Source organism: Staurois parvus, unplaced genomic scaffold, assembly GCF_062004578.1.
Source record: "Staurois parvus isolate SC_StPar_1 unplaced genomic scaffold, SC_StPar_1.0 ptg000566l, whole genome shotgun sequence".
Lineage (NCBI taxonomy): Eukaryota > Metazoa > Chordata > Amphibia > Anura > Ranidae > Staurois > Staurois parvus.
In genome coordinates this window covers 1,525,016-1,547,853 of record NW_028318362.1, presented here as the reverse complement: position 1 = coordinate 1,547,853, position 22,838 = coordinate 1,525,016, and the positions used below count along the sequence as shown (strand labels likewise).

Here is a 22,838-nt window from a genome sequence, read left to right as displayed (position 1 = left end):
TTACAGTCCCCTAGCTGCACGTGTGAGGGTAGCTGAACATTTACAACATGTACAACCCTGATTTGCAACTTAAGTAGGGAAGGGTGGTAAAACCACAGACCAACTTCGTATTTTTACTGTCTTCCCAGCTGCAATCACAAACGAACATATCTTAAAGTGGTTCTAAAGGCTTCAGTTTTTTTTCTTCATGCATTGTATGCATAAAGATAAAAAAAACTTTGAGTGTAGCAGTCCCCCCAACACTTACTTGAGCGCCGTCCCAAACCAGCGATGTCTAGAGCCTCAGTTCTCTGGGGACTATCACTCCTGAGAGGCAGCAGCGGGAGTCATTGGCTCCTGTTGCTGTCAATCACAGCCAGAGCCAATCAGGAGAGGAAGGGGGCAGGGCAGAGCCACGGCTGTGTGTGTGAATGGACAAGCAGAGCCACTTTAAGTTATAGGCTTGCCTCACCTGATCCTTCAAATGTTTACATTCCTGCATGTAAAGGGCAGATAGCTCAAATCAAGCAACATTTCCTGGCTTTATTTTACAACTTCAGAACACAAAATACTGTCACCCAAGAACAATCAAGCCTAGCTGCATTTTGGTGGCTAAGTTGCAGACAGATAAAGCTGGAGAGCTGTATTCCAGACAGGTAAAGAAAAAACAATTTACTTAAAAAAAAAAATTAAATTTTAAAGCGCAGCTAGTGTACCTGGATTGGTTTTGATATCCTTCCGCTGTAATTCCCTCCCTCACCAGTACTCAGATTGGGAGACGGAGAAGCAGCACTAGGAGGTAATCAGGCTCTGTTGTGGTATACATGTGCCAACCATGAATATGCTAACAGCAGAAGACCGCAGAGTGAGGACCAAAATGCGCTGCTTCTCCGTCATTTTCCAATCAGCATGTTGTTTATTTACTAATGCTCTTGACTAAAGCCGGCCATACATAGATTGAAATTCGGCTGGTTCAGGAGGGATGGCTGAGTTTCGATTCATGTATGAGCAGGTTGATTGGACTGACTTGGGTACAACTAGCCTGTCAGATTTTTTACATTCAGTTACTGCTACCAGCTATAGCCACTAGCAGTAACCAATGTGTTCTGCCAGCCAGGAAGGATTCCAGCATACACCCCCCTCCACACCCATGGTGGAAGGAAAGAAATCAAGTAATCATTGGGGTGCTTAAGTTGTTCTATTGCAGAAAAGGTCTACAACCTAACTCTGCTGACAAGGGTAGGTAGATCACACAACTGGCTAAACAGAATTAAAAAGCTTTGGTAGCTAAACCAATTAATTTATATGTGCATTGTTTTTTACCTGTGTATTCAGCAGTTTGATTTAAATTCAGTTTTAAACTACAAGGGTGGGGTCAGGAACACTTTGCCTTTATCTTTCCAAGGCTAAGGTGATGGCGTTTTCAGAACAGCAGGCTAACCACAAAAAGATATTTCAGCACCTAGGTATATACCACTATAGGAAAGCCAAGATGAAAAAACTAAATGTCCTGAAGGATACTTGTGTACACATACATGCAAATGTCTGGACAATTTTGACTGGAGGGTAATTTTAGAAGATGGAAGAAGGCATAAAAAAAACTAGGAAAATGGAAACCCTGGGGCTTTTACAGAACCAAAACTTGACTATTTATTTTAAAGCATATATACACCCCCAAAACAAAATGTAATATTACTGCAGATCTTTAGTCCTTATACAGTATCACACAGAAGTGAGTACAGCCCTCACATTTTTGTAAATATTTTATTATAACTTTTCATGTGACAACACTGAAGAAATGACACTTTGAGTGTACAGCTGGTATAACAGTGTAAATTTGCTGTCCCCTCAAAATAACTCAACACACAGCCATTAATGTCTGAACTGCTGGTAACAAAAGTGAGTACGCCCCTAAGTGAAAATGTCAAAATTGGGCCCAAAGTGTCAATCTTTTGTGTGGCCTCCATTATTTTCCAGCACTGCCTTAACCCTCTTGGGCATGGAGTTCACCAGAGCTTCACAGGTTGCCACTGGAGTCCTCTTCCACTCGTCCATGATGACATCACGGAGTTGGTGGATGTTAGAGACCTTGTGCTCCTCCACCTTCCATTTTGAGGATGCCCCACAGATGCTCAATAGGGTTTAGGTCTGGAGACATGCTTGGCCAGTCCATCACCTTTACACTCAGCTTCTTTAGCAAGGCAGTGGTTGTCTTGGAGGTGTGTTTGGGGCCGTTATGTTGGAATACTGCCTAGCGGCCCAGTCTTCGAAAGGAGGGGATCATGCGCTTCTTCAGTATGTAACAGTGCATGCTGGCATTGGTTCCCTCAATGAACTGTAGCTCTCCAGCGCAAGCAACACTCATGCAGCCCCAGACCATGACACTCCCACCACCATGCTTGACTGTAAGCAAGACACTTGTCTTTGTATTCCTCACCTTGTTGCAGCCACACACGCTTAACACCATCTGAACCAAACAAGTTTATCTTGGTCTCATCAGACCACCGGACATGGTTTCAGTAATCCATATCCTTAGTCTGCTTCTCTTCAGCAAACTGTTTGCGGGTTTTCTTGTGCATCAGCTTTAGAAGAGGCTTCCTTCTGGGACGACAGCCATGCAGACCAATTTGATGCAGTGTGTGGCATATGGTCTAAGCCAGCAATGGGCAAACTACGGCCCGGCGGACCTTTTAATCCGGCCCGCGGAGCGTGATACATTGGCTGTCAGGATGTGTGTAGGCGGGGCAGCGTGACGAACGTGAGGGGAGCTAGGCTCCTCTCACAGTCCGCCCTGAAGACCGGAACGGCGCGGGATACATTGGCTGTCAGGATGAGTGTAGGCGGGGCAGCGTGACGAACGTGAGGGGAGCTAGGCTCCTGTAAGGGACTGCCCGGCGACACCACTAGCACTCCACTAATCAGGCGTCCCCAGCGCACGGAGTCTAAGTCCCAGAGTACTTGTTCACCAGGGCCCCTGATGGTGGGGATGGACTTGGAGTACCCCGGGACCAGGTCGTGCTTACTGAGGATACCAGTCAGTGGTAGGGGTGTTCGCCAGGGGCTCCCACGGGAGAGAGTCTGATATGAGGAGGTCTGGAGACCCCATTAAGAGGGATGGATGGATGGATGGCTGAGCAAGTGCGGAGTCAGGCAAGCCGGGTCGGTAACGGAGAGGACAGTACGGTACAAGGCAGCGGGCAGAGAATAGTCGGGTCACATGCCAGGTCAGCAACAGTAAGTCAGATCCAATAGGGGACATACGGAAGAGAGGTCAGGCAAGCAAGGGTCTGGGCCGGAGAATTCAGCAGTGGTCAGGTACAATCCGGGTCAGCAACTTACAGGTTCAGGACACAGGATGCAGGGCAAGGATAAGACCAGAAGGCACCGAATGGCCGCTCAGGGCCGTTTAAATATCGCGCCCTGCGCTGCCATTGGTGCCCAGCGGACCAAGAGCTCGCGTCCCTGCACAGGGCGGCATACTGTGCAGGCCGGGACCATTGCGGCGGGGATCGAGGGGATCCCTGACAGCTCCTCTCACAGTCCGCCCTGAAGACCGGAACGGCGCGGGAACACGGCGAGAGGAACGCGCGGAGCAAAGGTAAGAAAAAATTAACACAGGGGGGACTTGTCTTACTACTTGGGGGGGGGGGGGGGAATAGTACTATGGGGGATGAATTAATATGGGGAATGAATTACTATATGGGGGATGAATTACTATATGGGGGATGAATTACTATGCTTACTACGGGGGAATATTACTATACTACTATACTTACTATGGTTGACACATACACATCATTCATCTACTCTTGGTCCAGCCCCCGGGTCCAATATATGAACCCATTGCGGCCCTCAAGTGAAAAAGTTTGCTCACCCCTGGTCTAAGCACTCACAGGCTGACCCCCCACCCCTTCAACCTCTGCAGCAATGCTGGCAGAACTCATATGTCTATTTCCCAAAGACAACCTCTGGATATGATGCTGAGCCCGTGCACTCAACTTCTCTGGTCGACCATGGCGAGGCCTGTTTTGAGTAGAAGCTGTCCTGTTAAACTGCTGTATGGTCTTGGCCACCATGCTGCAGCTCAGTTTCAGGGTTTTGGCAATCTTTTTATAGCCTAGGCCATCTTTGTGTAGAGCAACAATTCTTTTTTTCAGATCCTTAGAGAGTTCTTTGCCATGAGGTGCCATGTTCTTCATGTACTTCTCCAGGGTGTCACCCATCCTCTGGAAATCACTACCCCAATCTATCAGATCACCTACTCTACTTGCATTTTGGCTTTCACTGAAAACCTCTCTTTCTTCAGGGAAGCCTATCCCGCTCTCTGCTAATTCTGATATCCTCTACTCTTCCAACCACTCCATCCTCCACAGTGACTACCTACTGTACCACTCAACCTGCCCTCCTAGATTGTAAGCTCCAAGGAGCAGAGCCCTTGAATACCTCTTGTATTGAACTGTATTGTTACTGTATTGTCTCCCACCATAATGTAAAGCGCTGAGCAAACCATTGGCGCCATATAAATCCTGTATAATAATAATAATGTTGAACTTCCAGTGACTAGTATGAGAGAGTGAGAGTGATAACACCAAATTTAACACACCTGCTCCCTATTCACACCTGAGACCTTGTAACACTAACGAGTCACGTGACACCGGGGAGAGAGAATTGCTAATTGGGCCAAATTTGGACATTTTCACTTAGGGGTGTACTCACTTTTGTTGCCAGCGGTTTAGACATTAATGGCTGTGTGTTGTTATTTTGAGGAAAATTTACACTGTTATACAAGCTGTACACTCACTACTTTACATTGTAGCAAAGTGTAATTTCTTAAGTGTTGTCACATGAAAAGATATAATAAAATATTTACAAAAATATGAGGGCTGTACTCACTTCTGTGAGATACTGTATGCGGCAGTTGCATTAGTTTCCCTCTTCAGGCTTTATTTTCACCAGGCTAAATTGTCAACAACACTGCCTGTCCTAGGGTGACACTACTCACTCGCAGCACAGTTACCTATGGAGATTAAGCTTTACCACTCGATCCAAGCAGCTAAATATACATCTCAAATTGCATTCATACATCAAATTGCCTCAGATATTCTCAAGTAGTGGAAAATCATGCAGCCACATTTTTCTGCCAAAAAAATGGATTGAAGTCTCACCTTCTTTTGCAGGTTAAAAAAAAATGTGTATTATTTTTTGTTATTAGGAGCCAAGATCATCCTGCAAAGCTCATGCAGACTGGCAGTTACGCAATGACAGGAAGCATCAATGAACTACCTACAGAGTTCCCCAGCACTCTGGTAGCTCCTTTCATTAAATTTTATTGAAAAAATTTTAGAAAATACAAAAATGCAACCGTCGTGTGTACAGGCAACGATATAACAGCAAGAGCCAACAGATCAAATGCGGTCTTGCACAGAAAAACATACCTGTATCTAGTGACAAAGTAAATGATATACCTAAAGATACATTAACCATATTGTGTCAATAAATCCGTGTGAGGAACGGATGAGAATCCATACGCCTATTGCCTGAAATCAGGCATTCGCGAGAGGAGCAGTAGCATATGAAATGCACAAAGTATATAATCGAACCAAGAAATACATGGGACACATTGTAAATCGTCCGTGAGCCAGTAGAGTGTGAGATAAGAGAAAGGCAAAAAAGTGGATGGGTGGGGGGCGCGGCGAAGACTAGAAAGAATCAAAAAGGAGGATGTCAAAAGCATTTGAACATGGGCTATGGAGTATCTAAAATTATAGCAATAAAAAACTGCCTATTGGTATAGCAGCATGGGCATGTTGGATACATGGAGTCCATGTTTCAAGGAATCTCTCATGGGTATCTGAAAGAATGCTGGAGAGCTTTTCATTAAGGAGGAAGAAATCTAGGGAGTGGTAGACTTCTGTAAAAGATATGAACTGCTGTTCCAAGCTTTTGCTATCGTTTGTTTAGACACCAATAGTACATATGTAGCCAGCTTGATCTGGTGTTTAGTAAGGCCCGGGGGTTTCAGATGTAAAAGGACATGCCATGGGTCCCTTGGGTAAGGGACAAGCCAATAATGAATGCAGGAGTTTAATAACCTTTGTCCAGAACCGAGAGAGCATAGGGCATGTCCACCATATATGTAGGACGTCTCCCGGCGTAGCTCATCCTTGGAAACAGGTACCAGGGGCAGGTGGGTAAAGATGTGCTAGATGGGACGGGACCAAGTACCACCTTGTGACAGTTTTAAAGGCCGATTTAATAGTAACAATATTCATAAAGCAAGAAGGTCAGGGTTGTCCATATTTGTGACCAGCAGCCCATTTCTTTGGTGCTTTTAAGGTCCTTTCCCACCTGGAAACGCAAGTGTGGTTGTTGGGTTTTGAAGGTTATTCAACTGTGAGTAAAAAGGATAGATATAAGTTTGAACATATGTCATAGGACGCCCTTCTCCCTCAAACAGAGACAGTTGGGTCATCGGATCTTTGTCAGTGAACACCAAAGTCACCCAATGTTTGATTTGTAGGAATTAGAAAAGTTCAGTGTGAGGGGCTTGGTATTTGTCCCTTATTTCTGCCCAGGTGTAAATAGAATGACCAGTGAGGAACGAGTGAACAAAATGAAGTATGTGGGAGACTCACCAGTGGAAAGCACTGGGGGACTCAAGGCCAGGAGGAAACAGAGGGTTGCCCAAAAGGAGGAGAAGTGGTAGATAAGGGGAAATTAGACCGCTGGAGTATTTGGTGCAGTCCCATATGCATAAAAGGTGAGCCATTAGATGGCTGATAGTTGTGGGCCTAGATCTCGGGGGCAGCCATAAAAGTATTTGGTGGAGTCCCATATGCATAAAAGGTGAGCCATTAGATGGCCGATAGTTGTGGGCCTAGATCTCGGGGGCAGCCATAAAAGTGAGCAAAGCCTGACAGTAGTTTTCCCATTCACAGAACTCTGTGAATAAATAATGCAGCAGGGTGGGCAGATCTCCACACAGCCATGTATTTTTTAAAAATTGTGACAGCGGATGTGGGGAGAAGATCCTCAGTTCACAGTCACTAGAGGTGGCAGATCAGGAAGAGGCTGAAGCAGTGAGAACTAAAAACAGGTGAAACATGTTCTCAAAAGGTGAACTTATTATTCTTTAAGGATGACAAGGCACCGATAGTCATTAAAGAAAGGATTCATATGCTCAGATCAGGATGGCTCTCTATGCACATTGATAAGGGAGAAATTCTAAACATGCACTAATCTCCTGCCTAGTTTCCTTCTTAGTTTGCACCTGCTCTGAGTAGAATTCAATGTTTATTTTCAGAACGTATTGGTACATAAATTTTTTTTGCCTCAAACAAGTGCTTGAGTTATGCGTCATATTTTAGAAATGCCTGTGTAAAGCAAGCATATATAAGCAAAAAGACAAAATGGTTCACAGAGTTCCACGACTCAGAGGAAGCAGAAACACAAAAATCAATGATTTAGGAAAAAAAAACACATTGCTAAAAATTGAAAAAGAAAAACTTCAAGACAAAAGACCAAAAGCTCACACAGACTTGATATCAGTCAACTGTAATCATAAAAATAAAATAAGGCGTATCAGCACTAGGATATACTCTCTGCTTTCTAACACTGAATATTTTTCAGGGGAGTACATTGATAACCTTATTAGTGTGCTGTTGCTGATTTGTTATTTTGTGTCCAAACACAGGGTGGAGTGGTTTCCTTACCTGGCAATACTGCTTAACTGCAGTGCAATCTTCACAAATCTGGTTTACAAGACCAACTAAAGAGAATTACAATTCCTTTGCAGGTAAACCAGTTCACCTATGGTGTCTCGGTACTTCCTGAAGAGAACAAACAGCAAGGAGCCTGCTGTAACAGTGTGCGAGATTGTGTTCCTTATATAAAAAGCAGGGATACAGTGCACTGCAGCAATGCCGGGATGAAAGCTAAGGTCCCAAATAAATGTACTGTGCTCCATCACTATATGCATCTTAATGATCAATTTATAATCTTGACTGAAGTGTATTATCTAGTTTTCAATAAAAACATAAGCTACTCTTACATTAATAGCTACATTGACATAAGAACAGAAACAAGTGGGGCTTTTTTTTAGCAAACACGCATTGCATGTACAGCAACTTGTATGTAAAGCACAGGCAAAACAGTGAAAGAACAGTGACAGAACTTACGGCACTTCAAGTTTAATAAAAAGTCTGTTAGCCATAGACTGTGCACCTCAGTTCTAGAAATGGCCATCTGCAATACCTGATAAATGGACGAGATTCTATCTTTAGGTTTTAATCACTGCTTATTAATCACTGCTAAGTAAGCTGAGAAAACAGCCTGGCAACCTGTTCAATAAAGGGAAGAGGTAAAATCAGGTGATGGCTTATGGAACGCAACTCTTTCAGACTGGAACAGGAACGCACTAGTGCAGAGTTTTTTTTTACAGTGCTGGACAGATTAACTAACAGCACCTTCTCCAAATAAAGATCATGTTTCTCTTTACTGTTTAATATTTAACTTTCTATTATTTTCTACTCCACCCACTTACTGTATGAAATTGGGTTTCATGCTGTAAGCACGGTATTTGAATGGCTGACATTTACAGATCGCCAGCATTTGTCTCACAATAGGCTTTTCTTGGTGAAGTCAATGTTTACATCAGTTATGACAGGATACATTCCTGTGGCTTGTTGTCACGGACAGAAAAAATAAATCAGAATAAAGAGAAATTAAAAATTAATGATAGACTGTTTTAACCTAGGCATGCAGGAAACATTATGTCCTCACCTGACAGCTGCATTACTTCAAAAAAATTAGGGAAACCTATGGTTGAACAAAGCACACATGGTATATACATGGTATATACATGGTATAGAGGTTTGCAATGCTTGATTCATGGTGGGAGACACAGAATGTGCCGTTTCAGTGCATTTCTCTACCAGTCTGACTATAATTAGTGTCATTTTATGTTCTTATATGGAGATTTACATTTATAGGACTTGTAATGTAAGTGGGTATGCAGTAGTGGTAGAACTCCAATCAAAACGTATTGCATTAAAGTGGCTCTAAAGGCAAAATGTTTTTTTACCTTAATGCATTATCTGCATTCTCCCCCAACACTTACCTTTAGCTTTGCCCATTCTCAATTCAGTGCTGTCCCCTCTGCAGCAGCTCTTCTCTTCTTGGTCTCACAGGCTATGCTGATAGAGGCAGGAGCCATTGGCTCCTGCTGCTGTCAATCAAACCCTATGAGGAGGGAGCCGAACTGCTCTGTGTCTTAGACCCACACAGCCTAGCTTGGGATCAAGCCCACACGAGTGACCCACAGCAACTGTCTTACTATGGGGGCACTTGGAGAAAGGAGGAGCAGAGAGCGCCAGCTGGGGTCCCCAACAGACTAGGTCTGGGGCCACCCTGTGCAAAACCATTGCACAGAGCAGACAAGTATGAAATGTTTTACATTTTAGGAAAAAATGTAGTGTTCGAACTGCTTTAAGCATGATTAAAAACCCAATCAGTACATAGAGCAATGCAAATACTTCTAACATGGGTAAAGATTGCAAAAAAAAATCACAGCAGGAAAGGATTAAGATCTGTTAGGCTTTGTATCCCCATTGAGATAATGCCCTTACTTCTTATTGTGTCACTGAGATAGGAAGAGGTATGAAATCTCTTTAATGGAAAAAAAGAAAAAAAAAAAAAAAAAAAAAAAAAAAAAAAAAGGGAGGTCCTAAAGTTTCCTCCTATCCAAAACTAAGAATTATTTTTAAATCTGTAAAAATACCAAGTAATCTTGACATAACCCCCTGTAATATTCTGCATAGCAGGGCAGAATATAGCCAATTCAGCTCTGCCTTCCCCTTCCCCCCACAGCAACAAACTATGAAAACAGCCAAAATGGCTAAAAATTACTATAATAAATGCAGTCATTTTAGCAAAAAAACAAACTTTATGAACAGGCAGACCTCAGATCCGTTCCAAACACAAACCAGTGAACTGGTAATGACAGGAGTCTGTCATGACTGATATTTTCCATGTGGTTGAATGGTGTGTGGTTTGAATAATAGGATAGGCAATGGTGTATAACACATAAAAATCAATGTCGAAAATTTGGTGGCAGGTAGAATATTTTTATTTATTTTTAAGGATTACACATTTTTGGTTTTCCTTTCAGTAGCCCAAACCCACTCTGCAATACCCCAAGGGAGAAAACATGTGAAGATCCTTTACACTGCTGTAGGTATTACCTGATTAAACCTATGAAACCTTATTTATCATCAATTTTATTTCTTACAGTCAAGCCATTTCAAAACACTTCTTCTGGTTCACACTGAATGAGACTTTGAAACTGCACTACTGCACTTGAAGTAGTGTGATTTCAAAACCACAGGTCAGTCTGATTTCAGGTGTAACTTGCCATACATCGGTGTCACTTCATGCACAGATGTCTACGCAAGTTGCACCTGAAAATGCCAAAAATAGTGCAGAAACTATTTTTAAAATCAGAGCAAAGGAGGCACATTGATTTGAAAGGTTCCATTGCCAACAATAGGGTGTGACTTGTCATACGATTTGGAACTGTCAAATCACTAGACAAGCCGCACCACCGTGATCGTGCTTAGGGGTCTGTGGGGGGGGGTTAATTGGTGGGAACATCTGTCAGATTTTTATTATTCTAGGTCTTCCTGCCCCATTGACACCCACACCCTGGGATATCCAGGTGTCACAGTACAGTAACTTAGGGGAACTCATCCTAGTGAGGACAGAGACATCAACAACACTATGTGCTGCCATCTTGACTGTTGCAAAGCATAGGTATAATGAAGCATAGCTTTCAATCACAGCCTGCAGGTCATGTCTAGCTAGTCAACATGATTGGTGAAAGGAGTGCATTTGAAACCGCTAATGGAGTCAATTATCAAAATGCCACTGTGTTATTTTTGGAGACTGGTAAGGATCACATCAACCCAGACTTAACAGCAAAATGCCATTTAATTTCTTTTTTTGTGCTGGTTCACCTTTTTATGTTGCTATATGGTCCACCCTGTCTCCATTTTTGCTTAAGGTAGAATGATGTCAGTAATGCTCCTGCAGTCTAGCAGGACCTAACATGCATTAGGGGGCTGGTTGCCAAAAAGGAGAGAGATGATTCCCGATGATGTAGGCAAGGAAGAAGGCAGCGCGGGACCTGGTGTGCAGCAGCAGAATAGCAGATCACAACAGATCAACAATGGAATGAGAGTATGGGAGTATGTATCTTGAGGATATTCGAGTAAAAAGGGTAACGGGATAAAAATAAACTTTAACAAGTATAATGAACTTTTAAACATTACTATGCATTCAGCATCTATATCCAAACTGCATAGAAATCATAAACCTACTCCTTGCATGTCTTCAAGCAATAACCACACACACAAATTGCTGGTATTTATAAATAGAAGGATCATTTTTCATTCACAAGCAATCCTTAAAATGGATTAAGCACACATTGCCTTTTGATCGACTGGTTCTCACTATTTTATGAGCCCTGTGACACAAATCTGTAAGAAAGAAAGCTAGAAAATCTTTATCCCAAATGTGTAATTTCAGACTGCCATCTCTGGTGAGTATGGTCATGCTTCTGTCATTTGAGCAAAAACAAAGGAAGTTCTGTAACTCCCAGCTTTTAAGATGAAAATGTTCCTTGCTTTCCTTCATGCAAAACCACTTGCTGAACCCAATGCCAAATTAGGTTATTTTTGAACTCCATTCAGATAAGATCATTTACAGCTAATGAAGTTCTGGAAAAGTAAATAAATAAAATGAATAATTCCAGCTTACTGTAGTAGTTGGCATTGCTAACATTTGGCTCTTATTAGTAAACGGTTAGAGTGGGTTAGAGTTTAAATAACAGCATTAATTTGATAATTGCACAATGCTTTGGAAACAAAGATCCACCCCCAAACTAAATTTTATCAAGGCAATACAAAAGTTACATTACATGGACCTGGTCACTAGACTGTTAATGTCAATAACAATCTTCCCATACCATTATATATGTATTTAACATATTTATGACATGTTATTTGCCTGCAAGTCTCCCTTGTGTAGGCATCCAAAAGCCCTGAGACTGCTGCTGGCAATGCTTCCCTATATGTGATATCAACCATCCAAACCAACAGCAAATTCAGAGCTGTTACTTAAAAGGGGTTACTTAAAGAGGTTCTAATCTCCATGTCAAAAGATTTTCAGCACCATATAAATAAGGCATACCTGTCAAGTGGTCATAGAATGTGTGAAAATGAGTGCCAATCAGCAGAAGACCCTTTGGTGGAGTGTATTTCCCTTACTATAAATACTCCCTCCTGCCCATCTTGCATCAGGGCCTTCAAGGGGTAGCACTGCCACACACAAACCGCATGATGGTTTCATGACGTGATTGCGTTGAACCTAGAAATCACCCACGAAAGTTCCAAACCATTTGGAGTACACATGGGCAGGAACAATGGCTAGGGACAGACAATTCTACCCATTCAGGATGACCCTATTGCTGAAGCCTACAGCCAGCCAGCCATTGGTCAACTGGCATCAATGCCCACAGTGCCATGTCTTATTTATATGATGCCAAAAAACTCTTAAAACATTATATATATATATATATATATATATATATATATACATACACACATACACACATATACATATACACACACACACATACATACACACACAATCTCACAGAAGTGAGTACTCCCCTCACATTTTGGTAAATATTTTATATCTTTTCATGTGACAACACTGAAGAAATGACACTTTGCTACAATGTAAAGTAGTGAGCGTACAGCTTGTATAACAGTGTAAAATTTGTTGTCCCCTCAAAATAACTCAACACATCAATGTCTAAACCGCTGGCAAATAAAGTGAATTACATCCCTAAGTGAAAATGTCCAAATTGTGCCCAAAGTGTCAATATTTTGTGTGGCCACCGTTATTTTCCAGCACTGCCTTAACCCTCTTGGGCATGGAGTTCACCAGAGCTTCACAGGTTGCCACTGGAGTCCTCTTCCACTCCTCCATGACGACATCACAGAGCTGGTTGATGTTAGAGACCTTGCGCTCCTCCACCTTCCATTTGAGGATGCCCCACAGATGCGCAATAGGGTTTAGGTCTGGAGACATGCTTGGCCAGTCCATCACCTTTACCCTCAACTTCTTTAGCAAGGCAGTGGTCGTCTTGGAGGTGTGTTTGGGGTCATTATGTTGGAATACTGCGCTGCGGCCCAGTCTCCAAAGGGAGGGGATCATGCTTTGCTTCAGCATTTCACAGTACATGTTGGCATTCATGGTTCCCTCAATGAACTCTAGCTCCCCCACTGCCAGCAGCACTCATGCAGCCCCAGACCATGGCACTCCCACCACCATGCTTGACTATAGGAAAGACACACTTGTCTTTGTACGCTTCACCTGGTTGCCGCCACACATGCTTGACACCATCTGAACCAAATACATTTATCTTGGTCTCATCAGACCACAGGACGTAGTTCTAGTAATCCATGTCCTTAGTCTGCTTCTCTTCAGCAGACTGTTTGCGGGCTTTATTGTGCATCATCTTCAGAAGAAGCTTCCTTCTGGGACGACAGACATGCAGACCAAATTTATGCAGTTGATGATTATGAATCCTCCTGCGCTTCTATGGACAATCCCCCCTCCTAGTAAGTAAGCTGCTGACACTCAAACCAATAACCTAATCAGTGTAAAAATCTATATAAATTAGTGTAGCGCTTAAAAAATAACATAATTAATAGACTAAAAATAATAAATGTGACCAGTGCTGTAATCTTCACAGTGCTCTAATGCCACTAATAGCACTTAAACAAAAAACCATCAATATCAGAATATAATATAATAATAAATGTGACAAGTGCTGTAATCTTCTCAGTGCTAAAATACTACTGAGTAAGAAATGAGACCATAAAACATTAAAAATTAGTGATAGTGTCACTCCAAACAATAAATAAATCAATAAATAACAGGTGACGGTGCCACTTCAACTTCATTCAATGTCCAGTATTCATATTGACATTCATCTATTCGAAGTGTTCTTGATAACCATGCATAGTGTGTATAGATAGTGCCACACGTGAACCAACACACTCCTTATCCACTTTGGCTGCAATGCCTGCTCACCTCCTTCCTGCGACCCCAAGGGGCCCACAAGCCTTTAGGATCACCCTGGATCCTCAAGATTCCTGGTATTGGCACCTTCCTGATATTCCTCCTATCAGGTCTCCTCCACTCCTTCACTGCTATGCCTCCCAGGCTCCTCACCACCGATTGTCTGCAAGCTCTCTCTCACAAAGACAGTGAGTGAAAAAACAAATCCTCCATTGTGTAGTATTTCCAATCAGTAGGGTTTATTCTTAAATAGCAACAACAGGTGACTTACATTCGGTTGTACAGTCTCAGTGCGTTCCTCTCAAGGTAAACTACAACCTCTGATAGTGACTTCCTGATAACCAGGAAAATGGCGTCCCACACCGGAAGTGCGACACTCCGGATACCGGAAGTAGCGTCTACGTATTGCCTACGCGTTACGTCACGTACCTCGTGACTTCTTCTTCTTCCAGAAGTCGTCATGAGGTACGTGACGTAACGCGTAGGCAATACGTAGACGCTACTTCCGGTATCCGGAGTGTCGCACTTCCGGTGTGGGACGCCTTTTTCCTGGTTATCAGGAAGTCACTATCAGAGGTTGTAGTTTACCTTGAGAGGAACGCACTGAGACTGTACAACCGAATGTAAGTCACCTGTTGTTGCTATTTAAGAATAAACCCTACTGATTGGAAATACTACACAATGGAGGATTTGTTTTTTCACTCACTGTCTTTGTGAGAGAGAGCTTGCAGACAATCGGTGGTGAGGAGCCTGGGAGGCATAGCAGTGAAGGAGTGGAGGAGACCTGATAGGAGGAATATCAGGAAGGTGCCAATACCAGGAATCTTGAGGATCCAGGGTGATCCTAAAGGCTTGTGGGCCCCTTGGGGTCGCAGGAAGGAGGTGAGCAGGCATTGCAGCCAAAGTGGATAAGGAGTGTGTTGGTTCACGTGTGGCACTATCTATACACACTATGCATGGTTATCAAGAACACTTCGAATAGATGAATGTCAATATGAATACTGGACATTGAATGAAGTTGAAGTGGCACCGTCACCTGTTATTTATTGATTTATTTATTGTTTGGAGTGACACTATCACTAATTTTTAATGTTTTATGGTCTCATTTCTTACTCAGTAGTATTTTAGCACTGAGAAGATTACAGCACTTGTCACATTTATTATTATATTATATTCTGATATTGATGGTTTTTTGTTTAAGTGCTATTAGTGGCATTAGAGCACTGTGAAGATTACAGCACTGGTCACATTTATTATTTTTAGTCTATTAATTATGTTATTTTTTAAGCGCTACACTAATTTATACAAATTTATGCAGTGTACGGCGTATGGTCTGAGCACTGACAGGCTGGCCCCCCACCCCATTCAACCTCTGCAGCAATGCTGGCAGCACTCATACATATATTTCCCAAAGACAACCTCTGGATATGACGCTGAGCCGTGCACTCAACTTCTTTGGTTGATGATGGCGAGGCCTGTTCTGAGTGGAACCTGTCCTGTTAAACCGCTTTATGGTCTTGGCCACTGTGCTGCAGCTCAGTTTCAGGGTCTTGGCAATCTTCTTATAGCCTAGACCATCTTTATGTAGAGCAACAATTCTTTTTTTCAGATCCTTAGAGAGTTCTTTGCCATGAGGTGTCATGTTGAACTTCCAGTGACCAGTATGAGTGAGAGCGATAACACCAAATTTAACACACCTGCGACACGAGTTACATGACACCGGGGAGGGAAAATGGCTAATTGGGCCCAATTTGGACATTTTCACTTAGGGGTGTACTCACTTTTGTTGCCAGCGGTTTAGACATTAACGGCTGTGTTGAGTTATTTTGAGGGGACAGCAAAATTTACACTGTTATACAAGCTGTGCACTCACTACTTTACATTGTAGCAAAGTGTAATTTCTTCAGTGTTGTCACATGAAAAGATATAATAAAATATTTACAAAAATTTGAGGGGTGTACTCACTTCTGTGAGATTATATATATATATATCACATACACAGGGGTTAGACAAAAATGGAAACACTCCATAATTTGCAGGTGTGAAAGCGATGACATATTTCACGTTGAAAGCGGAAATGATGTAACATTCTTTTGCTTCCGCTGTCTGATGAACCACCTAGCTAACAGGTGGAAAGCCTTGCTTTAGTCAGTCACTTCGTGTGCTGCTGATAATACGGAGTCATGTAAGAGCTTACCGAGCTTCAAAGAGGGCAAATTGCTGGTGCCACTTAACTGGTGCCTCTGACTGAAGTTGCCAATTTATTTCCCTTGTTGTGAGGTACAGTATTAAAGGTTATGATGGCATGTACAGTTTATAAGAAACAGTCGGCCGATAAGAATGTTAGACATGACCAACTGACTGAAAGACAAAAAAGGACACTGTGCAGGATTGTGACCCAAAATAATAAAATAAAAAAAATTGCAAAAGTGACTGCAGAGATCAAGCTCAGTCTCCTAAAGTAGAAGGGGTTTGGGTGCTGCACCCAGAAGCTTTTTTTAACTTAATGCATAGAATGCCTTTTGAACCACTTTAATTCAGGGTGTTGGTACCAATTTTATTATAATACATGAATCTGCCCTTCCGGCTTTAAACATTTTTCACCTTAATGTATTCTCCGCATTCATTTTTAAAATACCCTGCTATTTGTCCTAGCACCTCTGTCCCTAAACACTTATACTCTCTTTTCAGCGCTGCCTCTGGCTCCATCACCGCTCCCCCTCACTTCCTGCTTTCACAGGAGAATCTGAGGGCAGCGGAGACATGGGCTCCTGCTGTTGTCACTCAAACTCCTAGGAGGAGGGAGCATCTGGTGGGTGTGGCTTACAGACGCTGTGTGCCTCTATGAATGCTACAATAGATGCTGGACAATACAATGGTAGGTAAACTTAAAAGCTCCCAGGGAGGTCCATCCTTTTCCACTCACTGAACCCTCCCTATCAGTTAGAGGTGAACCATCTCATTAAAAGACCAGTATAGAAGTTTATAAGTTTTCAGAAGGATTTTATAAGCATTCCAGTCTAAGGCCAAACACCGGGAAAACCAGGTAAGTGCAAGGAGAGTATACATTACCGAGTAGAAACAAAAGAAAAACAAATTGCCTGATGGGGGTGGAAGAGGGATTAAATGTTGTCCAGAGTTGGGCTTTAAATTTACTCATTACTCAGCAGACTTGCTTTTTTAGTATTTGGTACAGAAGCTACCTGTACACATTAACCTGAGTATACTGTGCTTATTGCAAGTCTGTTTCAAACTAACGAAATCTGTAATTCAATGGAATAGGATAGGACGCTGGCCTCACTAACATGACATGGGTGAAATAACAATGGACAGTATACATAAAATTCTTATGCATGGACAAGAGAAGAGAATTTGGTACTAAATGATATTAATGACCCGATTCTTTGGGGACTAGAGTACAAACATCCAGTATTACAGAGTCTGAAAGGTTCAGCTACATCACATTTGTACTTTCTGAACTTCTGACCAATCATTCTTTTACTCTCTGGCCAAAAGGAGCACCCTCCCCCTCCAACTTCAGCAATACTTGGATACATTCCACCCATATAGTTACATTTTCCCAGGGCATAGTATCATGTTGTAGCTAAATCTGAAGGGGAAGTGCAGTGTTTAAAAAGTTCTTGCAATATCTAATTTCTTCTGAATGTGAAAAACAACCATTTAAAAGACAAAGATGACAAATAAGAGCCTTAATCAAATAATAAATAAAAGTATTAGGAGGGTGTAAGATCTTAGGTCATTAGGTTATACTACTGCCTTCAGATTACACACTAGCAAAACAAAGCTGTAAGGACAGTCCAATATAACCTCTCCGACTACCAGCATGTCTCAGTTTTGTTAATGAGCATTGGTAGGATAGGATCATAAAGAAGGGAAGGACCCTCTGTTTCATAATGTATTGAAGAAAAGCATTTTATAGCAAGTCAAAAATCCTGTTTTCTTAATTGACCATTACAGGAAACCAGATGAGAGAATTTAGTTACACTGGGAATTACAAAAGCAGTCCAACTGAGGGGTAGCCAACATGGCAAATGACAAACTAACAGGCCTACAAAAACCAACAGATTAACGGGAGTGCTCAGCAAAGCCTAATCAAGCCAATTGTGGAACTTGGTAGCTAAAGCTGGCATCACCTGAAGCCTGAACATCCACCTGGTAAAACAGATACCAGAGGCAGAAAAGCCCATGATGCAGTAACAGATCTAGCGGGTGCGCTTTGTTCAGGAAAGAGAGAGCCTTGCCCTCAAGGTCATCAGCTTGAATGAGCTGACACATTCACTTAGTGATAGCATAACAAGCAGACTGCCCCCTAAAGGAACCTTTAGGAACAAAAAAGACCAGTTGGCCTGTCAAAAGGAAACTCAAGTTTTCAAGTAAAGACAAAGGGATATCCCCAAAAAGTTTAAGGGGAGGGGGGGGCTTTGGGGAGAAAAAAAAAAAAAAAACCAGAACCAGGTGAAGATTCTCCACTAGGGAAAGTACAAGAGGAACAATGTGAGCAACACCCTGTACAAAAGCCTTTAGTATATACTGAGAGGTAAGTATTGTCTGAAAAAACTTCTTTAGGTCAGAATTTGACCCTTGAGGGTACTCAAGGTCAAAACACTGATCCAACCCAGCCTGGAGAAAAGACAGAATTTGTTCCATGAAGAACATCTTGGGAATGGAACTTCCTCATCTTACATCAAGAGAAAAATACTTTCCAAGCGTGGTGTTAGATTTTGTAAGAAGTCAATTTTCTAGTTTTTAAGAGCATAAGCATGACTGAACCTGACAGGCTCATGGCTCTCAAGACATGGACTTCAACAACAAAGTGATTAAAGATTAAACAAAAAGCAAGATGGTAAACCAACCCTTGGGAGAGAAGATCTGAGCCTGATTGGGCTCAAATCCCACCTGAGTCAGTTCAGTGTGATGAAAATCACTGGAATACCCTCCATCTCAACCCTGAGGCTTAATTGAGGAAGGAGCTTCAATGGTGGAAAAGCACAGATCATGCGGAACTGATCCCACAGAGTCATCAGACTATCCAATGTGAAGGTTAGATCCAGAGATATATCTACTCAGTTTTTTGTTTAACCTAGAAGCCAGGAGGTGTTTCCCTACCTGCAGAAGAGGTATTAAAACAAGTCGGGTGAAGAGATCACACTTGGGAGTCCAGACATTAAGTACTGAGAAAATCTGCCTGCCTTTTTTCCACACCTGAGATGTGCATGGTGCTCAGGACTGCAAGATGAAGTTCTGTTCAAGTCAGAATCAGATCTGCTTCTCTTTAAAGTGCAAGACTGGTTCCTCCCAGATGATTGATGAAAGCTACTGCCATGGCATTGTCCAATTTAATCCTGGTCAGATCACCTTGCAGATGAGAGGTCCTGTGTTGAAGCAAAAGCTGAATCAGCCTGAGTTCCAGAATATGGATTGGAAGTGGAGATTCCTCAAAACAACAAAGTCCCTTGTACCGAGATGGTACCTAGGACTCCTTCCCAGCCCAATAACCTGACATCCATCAAAAGCAGCTTACAAACCACTAAAAGGAAAGATGCTTTTAGATTCCAGTGCCGAACTTGTAACGCACCACACCAATGCAAGCCTGGTCCTGCTGGTCAGGTGTATGGGACAATCCAGAGACTGCACCCCCTCTTTACCCGTGCTTCCAGAATATTAATGTGCAACGGTCTGGAATTAAATTGGACATCTGAAACTGCATTGATAGATGACACCATTTGGTCCAAAACTCACACATAAAAACAGAGGGTCGGATGGCTTTTGAATTGCAAAAGTCAGGTTTGTGTCTAAGACAAGTCCCAGTTACTCCAAACAATACCACATTTCCAGCTCTGATTTATAGAGATTTAGGATCCACCTGAATCTTTTGTTGGCTATTGGCTGACAGTTACTGTTGCCCCAGAAGAAGGGCATCCAGATTCCCCACTATGGGGATGCTCTGAACTCAAAGAAGAGCGAGATCAGGGACTAACAGCTTGGTAAAGACCCTAGGTGCAGTAGACAGGCCAAATGTAAGGACAACAAACTAATGTTATGTGCCCACAGCAAAACACAAGCACCAGGAAGGTTGGGACATGCAAGTAGGCATTCTTGATGTCCACAGAAACCAAAAGATCTACCAGGTAGAGGGAAGCAATGACTGACCAGGTGGATTCCTTACAGAATGTTTTAACCTCAGGAAGGTGTTGAGACCCTTTAGATGTATTATGGAGGGGATGCCCTCTTTTTTTTGTTGGGGACAACAAACAGGTTGGAAGAGAAACCCTGAAAACTCTCACCCTTGGTTAATAGCAGCATAAAGGTCCACCAATCTTTGCAGAGATGTTGACAAGTTTGACAGCATGAGTCAGGGAGAAGGTAGAGATGAAATTCTAGTTTGAAGCCACTGGATGCAACATTTTGGACCCAAACATCAGAGATTTCCTGAGATTAAATGGTCGTGATAGCAAACAGATGTCTCCCCACTTTGACAAGTGGGGTAGACTTGATCATGGACTCTGAGAACTTGGGGGTCCAGGACTTCGACCTTGGGCGCGGTCAGAGGAATGCATGCTAGCGGAGCCCACAGAATCATTGCACTTGTAATTGTGAACTGCCATGCTAACAGTACATGTAGACGATTCCTACAAGGGGTACTCCCAAAAACACTGCATATGCAGGAAGGGTTAATATCCCCTTTGACTCGTCAATGCAGGCAGTAGGGTAGCCCAAGTACCGTCTCAAAAGGACCAGAGGTGCAGGTGTGCTGAAGGGGTGATGGGAGATGCTGTACTAGTTCATGTGTACTTTGGAAATGGCACAGGCAAGTGTGACACTCAGGGAGAAGGTCGCACAGACACAGTAGGAGTTCCCAGCCAAGTCCAAGAATAATGGCATCCTGCATAATGGCCCAATAATGAAATCAGGCAAAAATATGCCTTCCTGCCTTTGTTCAGCAACCAAAAAAGTGTCTCAGCCAGCACCAGACCTGAAAAAAAAAAAATCTGTCAAGCAAAGCCCTGATTCAACACAGTAGTGGTGTGGTACCCACTGAACAGGTCAGAGATGCAGGCAGGATCCAGGGGGCATACCCCATCAAAACAGCCTTTGCCCCTACAGCTGGCATTCTCCCTCGGGGGTTTTCAGGGATAGGCAACAACCAGTGGGTACAACATAGCCCTATATGTGTAATGCACTCAGTCGAAATTTGCATCATAGGTACTTGAAAAGGTGAGATGTCCATTTCCCTAGGATACTAGCAAAAAATTAGGCATTCTGCTAGTGGGAGGCATTATACCGGGCTGTCCTGACAACTTTGTTTTATTAGTGTCCAATCCCTTGAAGGCAGCAGAGTTACCCAATGCACCTGAATTACATCTTGTGTCCTGTAACGTATAATTAAGTAAAACAAGCTTGTAAAGCTAGTCAGCTAAACAACAGGGCTTAAAAATAATAAAAGAAAAGTTCAGAAAGCATTAAACCTGACTTTTTCTTCATCTACCCATCACATATTTGCCAATAAGTAGCTGTGATAAAGCAGTAATAGATCAAGTGCCTCTTATTTGATTTATTGATACAGTCGCAGGATTTGATTCTGAATAAGAAACATGTTTCAGACAGAACCATTTCAAAAGTAACATGGTACCACCCAGAGGCAAATGGAATTATTGCAGCCTAACAGCAAGCGTATTGTAAAAGCAGTATCACTGATAAGTGAAAACGCAATATTTTACATATACGGAAAGTATTTTTAGGAACTCTTGCAGATTTTAAAAATTGTTCTTTTACATGCAGTGTGTATACTGTATAAATAGCAATTTACAACTACGGGCAGAATGTTCCAGTCAACATCTACTGTAGGACGATGCCACAGAAAAGCAAACTGCACCGTAACCACACAATAAAAAGGTACATGGTACTGATGTTTGAACATTCGTATTCCTGACAAAAATTTCTTGTCTTTATTTTGTGCTTATTTGTGTGTACACAAGTAAAAAATTCTAGCACTCAGAATGGAATTTTAACTTCTTGAAATGACCATTTTGCACGTATTACGTGTGCATATGTTTGAAAAATACAGACCAAATGCAGCATGTTTCGCACTCGTGTGTATAGTCATGCTGAAAACAATGGGCTGCATTTAGATCAGTAAAAAAAAATAAAAAAAATAAAAACACCCACATGCCTAAAAACACTGAGTTTTTAGATAGTGTGCAACAGGCCTTAAAGAACAACTCTGGGAGAGGCAAAAAAATCACCCATTAGCACACCACCCTACACGAAACATGAAACCGTTAATACATTTGTGAAATTCATTACCATTGAAAAAAAAAAAGTTTAACTGAATTTTCAGGAAGTCATCTCTGTAATTAAAAAAAATAACAGAATCTGCTCTGATAAGGAGGAAGTGTAACAGTTCCCTTAGATGCAAATATGTGAAATCTGACAATACAGGAGAATCATTCGATTGGTCTCAGTACTCCAGTAGGGATTTCAAGGCCCTTCGGGACCTGACTCTTCTGCTGGAAGAAAGCCAATCTAGTGATCTAATTGATCAATTGGATCTTGACCTTTTATTGGGTGATTCCAATAAATTTCAGCTTGATCCATTGGCCCAATTTAAAAAACAACCATCTTCAAAATTTCCCTTGTTGAATAGCTATCTGAGCACAGCTATATTTCTCAAACAAACCTTGAGGGACATT

At 42.2% G+C, this 22,838-nt stretch overlaps 1 protein-coding gene across 4 annotated transcripts in view; it reads right to left on the bottom strand.

The window, feature by feature from the left end:
• The window catches only part of PDLIM5 (PDZ and LIM domain 5), a 231,011-nt gene that overhangs the window by 46,261 nt on the left and 161,912 nt on the right, over nt 1-22,838 (bottom strand). The window lies entirely within an intron of this gene.